The following is a 5597-nucleotide window of genomic DNA, read 5'->3' as shown; positions in this document are numbered from 1 at the left end:
GGACAAGTTTAGCCAAAAGGCCTTTTTCCATCCTGTATAATTCTATGACTCAATAACTAATTCAATAACAAAATGGTTTTAATAATTCACAGCACTTCTGTCAGTAACTAAACCAAAATTCCCATATGGTCTGCCAAATAAGGAGTGAGTGTGGAAACCGAGCAGGAGTAAAAGCAAAACCTGACGAAAGATGAGTTTACAAGAGCCAGAAAGAAGGCAAGTGCCCCAAATAGCCCAGTAGCACGGGAATTGAGCAGCCACTTCACAGCTCCAATGATCCAGATTTAATCCTGATCTATGCTGTTCTCAGAGTAGAGTTTGTACATTCTTCCTGAGATAGGTTTTCCAATTCCCTCACACTTCCTAAAGTCCTGCAGTTTCGTAGGTTCATTGTCAATTATAATTGCCGCACAGAGGGGAGGTGAGTGGTGGAAGGTGAGAAGAGTTAGACAGGAGTAATGCAAGATGTCACAATGTTGTCAGATTTGATGGACCAAAGAGTCTGTTTCTATGCTCAAGTAATTCTACAAAAACTTGAGGAACCTGCAGTTGAAAGAAATCAATGCAAGTGGGTCATCCCCGTGTTTGCTGAAACATCATGAACAAATTCAGGGCAAGTACCAACAGAGGAAGGATGTAAATCCCAGTACTGTAAAGAAAAAAGGTAGTTAAGAAAGAGGAGTAAGATTTAACATGCATGAAGTATCAACTAAATCAGAATGCAAACCACTTGCAAGCTGATTCTATTTCAATCTGGAGGTCCATATCATAACAACATTGCAACATCTTGTATAATGTAAGTTATTAATTTATATTTTTTGTGTGAACATTTTGTATCTGCTCAAAGTGAAATAATCATTGCACCTGTGCATACAGGCACTTATGCATGTAACAATTAACTCAACTGATCTAAATGCACTGAAGAAGAATTCAGAAATTGTGAAAATAAAGACAGCAAAAAAAAAATTTTTTTTAGCACAGGGAACCGAAATGCTATGCAGAGGATTGATAACATTCCAGTAAAGTTAGAGAAATTAATACAACTGCAGATGCTAGAATCTGAAACCAAAACAGAAATGCAGACAACCAGTCTAGCAGCATTTGTGGAAAGAGAAACCACTTAACTTTTCAGGCCAGTTCTGAGGAAAGCTCCCTGACTTGAAAGGTTGACCTGTTTCTCTTTCCACCGATGCTGCCTGAGCAGCCAAGTTCTTCCAGCATTTTGGTTTGTTCTATACCGAAGTTTGCCTTTTATCATTAAGGGCAAGTTTTTGTTCCTATTCTCAGCATGCACATTGCTCCTAATATGTAGATGTACTCTACATATTGCATTTGGCAATAATCCACAGTTTAATAATTTAAGAGTTAACTACAGGTCAATGGTTCACCAACAAATTTCACGCTGTCTTGGATTTCAGGTTGAGACTGTTGGATATAGTATTATTGATCCAGAGGTTCTTCGGAAGTCAAGAATGAGGCATAAAACATGGCAGTTATGGTTGTTTTATTAAATGTTATAAGAACAAAGAATGAACAGAGACACAGAAAATAAGAACTCATGGTCATTAACATAAACAAAGTCACTGGCGAGAAGTACTGGTAGATATAAAGCAGTCTCTTTATTCAACTAAATAAGACACAGCAGGCATCACATGGAGACCCCTTTCCAAGGAAGAAAGTCTGCTTGACCCTACCGGACACAACATTTTATATGCTAAAGATCAAAGCACGATTCAGGACAATTCCATATTTACAATGCATCCACAATGCTTCCTTTGAACCATACACAATCTTCACACCCATACTACAGACAACTAAATGACACCCAAATAATGAATTTAAATCAGCATTGTCCAGTCTTCCAATTAACACTAGTCCAGTGATTAACAATTAACCTATAAAATAGCTGGATTCAAGTGGTGTGACTCCCAGTGCAGAAAAACTAAGAAGCTGAATAAAATACAGAATCTGCTATACTACAATTGCTGGAAAATTTACTGAACAATTATACATGGGCGATTATACATGGCCCAGATGGGAGGATGTTCTTGGAGATCTTAATATATGAATCAGCTTTTGTTCTCTCCCATTAACAGCTAATTGCTGCAAAAATACTAAAAATATTATATGAAATGGAAAACAAACATCAAATGTTCCTATGATTTTATTCCAGATTAGGAGTTAAGAAAGCTGTCCCGTGAGGGTGAATTTCTATAAATACAGTGTAATCCTACTGTGTGAATCTCAGCTTCATCAAAAACTATAAATCATAAACTTTGCTCCAGACTGACAGGGATTATATGTTTAGATAATTTGATCTGATAAGAGAGAAAAGGCACTTATTTTTACTATTCTTCAATAATTTCTTCCAGATTTGGTTTCCAATGTTAAAAATTAATCATTGGGATAGGAATGAGCCATATAACAATTAGTGATTTCTGGCTAGCTACTTACATTTAAAAGAACATTGTTGACTTATACAATCAATGGAAAATACCAAGAACAAATATACAAATAATGGAATCTGGAGCAGGAAAGCAAACTACCAGAAGAACTCAGCAGGCTGAGCAGTATCTGTGTGGGGTAGGGACAAGGAATTGTGATGTTTGGGATCAAGAGTCTGCATCAGGAGCTGATACATTCTTAGGGAATTCTTTCACAACTCCCGAGGATGCAGATAGACTCCCTCAGTTTCTCCAGCAGCTTGGCACTTTGCTAGAAAAATAACAGTCCGGATTGTACTTGATCTTTCTACCTACCAGCACTCAACCCTTCTGTGACTTCTGAGCAGCGTCTCATCTCTGGTTCTCCTGTTTCAATGGGTAGGAGTAAATGTCAGGGCAGAGCTGAGCAATAAAGTGAACATCACTTACATTGTTCAATAGAACCCTTGTCTCACTGCTTTACAATTCGGGATCTCTCAGTAATACCGCATACTAGCAAACATTGTGACAAGATATCTCCAGTGGCTTCCTCCCCCACAACCCACCACTCCAGCAGTGCCACAAAGTATCCCTTCCATAAATCGACTACTTTTGTGCAAGAAATTCCCTCTGATCCTGGGCAATGACAAAGGATATGCCTATCCTTTTCCATAGATGCTGCCTGGCCTGCTGAGTTCCTCCAGCATTTTACATATGCTGCTTTGGATTTCCAGCATCTGCAGACTTTCTCGGGCTTGAGAACGTAAATTATACAAGACAGTAAAGATTAACTGTGTCATATAATGATTGTTTTAAATGAAGTTAGACATTGCAAGACACTTTATGGGAGTGCCAGCAAATAATTTTAATTATAGGACTAATGTTGCAAGTGCACATGATCAGGCAAACAAACTAGATCATAAGTGTGTTACACACAATCATCCAACAAGTAGTAGCACATGAGTATTTACAATAATTAGCCTTTGAAGATATATATTCAATTTGCATTCACAACAATGTGCTTTACTGTTGAAGTTTTTATTTATAGCATGAGATTTATGCTGTCATGGCGGGTAAGGGGTGGCAAGGAGTTTGGAGTATTATACAGGAAGCAGAGGGAGAGAATGAAGTTGGGCCAGAATTTGTTGAATCAATGCCATGAGGTAGCCAGCCAGTGGTGTAGTGGACTTCAAGGCCTACGGTCACAGGTTCAAATCCCACCAGCGCCTTGCATCCCTTCCATCCACAAACAAGAGAAAATCTTCAGATGCTGGAAATCCGAGCAACACACACAAAATGCTGCAGCAGGCCAGACAGCCAAAATGTCGACTGTACTTTTTTCTGTAGACGCTGCCTAGCCTGCTGAGTTCCTCCAGCATTTTATGTGTTGCACACTGTCCATCCATATTGGGTTGAGCGTCAAGCTAGCAACTCAGCCTCATAAAAGACAGATAAATGCCACCTGAAGCACAAGATGCAAAAAGGAACAAGGGCATAACAAAAAATTTAGGGGAAGTTGCCCAATGAGAATAGGTAGATGTCGATGACTGCTACAGGCAACTCATCACTCTTTTTTTAAAAAAACACAAAATATTAAGTGCATTTAACAGGTCAAATTACACAGTTGGCTTTGTTCATAGATTGCTTCACTTTTCTCCAAGTTACTTCAACAACACCAGAAGGTATTAAGTTAAATTGTGTGCAAGACTCTAACTGCAGATGTTCATAAAATTTATTTTGTGTTTTGACATTTGCTCATCAGGCCTAGATCAATAATAGCTGGAACAAAAAGAATGTAACTAAATTGCTTGTTGTATTCTTCTGGTGATTTTGTGGATCTCCTTAAATCCATTTAACAGATCATGGCATATATGATTGTAACCACAACTTTACAAACCCATTTATCCACAGCAATCTTTTGCCCTTTTTAATCAAATGACTGCCTTTGTCTCAAAAATATTACAATACTTTGCTTCCAGAGCTTTGGAGGAAAAGAATTCCCAGGACTTACAACCCACAGAGAAAAAAAATAACTTTTGTTTTAATAGGCATCCTCTTCTTTGTAAACTGTATTTTAGAGTCTCGCACAAGAGATGTCCTCAGTAAATTAACCTTGTTAAGACTGCTCAGGATCCTATGTGTTTCGATCAAGTTCCCTTACTTTTCCAGCCTTTTCCTGGCAGTAGTCTAGGAAACCTCTGAATTGCTTACAATGTAGTAATGTCTTTCCTTTAGGAAGCCAATACAGTGATCCACATGTAATCTCACCATTGAAACATAACTTCCTCTCTACTGCATTCAATTGCCATAGCAATAAACAAGGCTCTGTTAGCTTTTCTCATCATTTGTTCTACCTGAAAACTAACCTTCTGTGAATCATTTTCTGGGTCACTGACATCTCTACATTCTCTCATCATTTTTTTGACAAGCCTTTTTTTCATTTTCTTGCCAAAATAAAGTGAGAGGAATTAAGAGCAGGAATAATGCTTTTAACAAAGGATGAAGACCTGTTATAAGTATATACAAAACTAAAATCAGCACAAGAGGGTTTTGTAATCTATAAGGTCAGGCAGCATCTGTGAGAAGAAAACCAGTCAACAGTAAACATTCCAGTAACTGCTTCCATCAAAGATTTCTTTTGTTCTACACATTTCTTCTCCAGCTCCTCTCTTATTTAAGACCAATGGGTAATTCTCCATTTCCTCTTCTCTTATAAAGAGTTGTTCACGGTTTCTCTTTCCACAGATGCTGCCTGACCTGCTGAAGATTTCTAGCATTTTCTGTTCTTATTTCAGATTCCCAGTATCGGTGATAGTTTCTTTTTTTAATTTTCAGGCACCGCAATTTTCTTTGGATTAGGAACAGGTGATTCACTTTGACGCTTAATGGCAGCAAAGTTGTGAAAAAATTGTTCATACTTATAACAATTTCAATCACTAAATGCAAAAAAAAAGACACCAGGTGTGATGTAAATGAGAAATGAAATTTGTAATTGCATAGATTAATAATAAATTATCAGGATGCTTCAAAACAGTTTAAAAGTGACAACCACAAAAAGAAACATTGTACTGCTTCAAAAAAAAGTGTAGGGGATTCTTCTGAGGGCATGGGAGGATAGCTGGAGATAAATAGAAAAAGGCGGTATCAGAAAAAGACATCAATAAAAAACTTTTT

The sequence above is a fragment of the Mobula hypostoma genome, chromosome 17, assembly GCF_963921235.1.
Source record: "Mobula hypostoma chromosome 17, sMobHyp1.1, whole genome shotgun sequence".
NCBI classification, from domain to species: Eukaryota; Metazoa; Chordata; class Chondrichthyes; order Myliobatiformes; family Myliobatidae; genus Mobula; species Mobula hypostoma.
The sequence above is the reverse complement of the archived record's forward strand: the minus strand, read 5'-3'. Positions refer to the sequence as shown.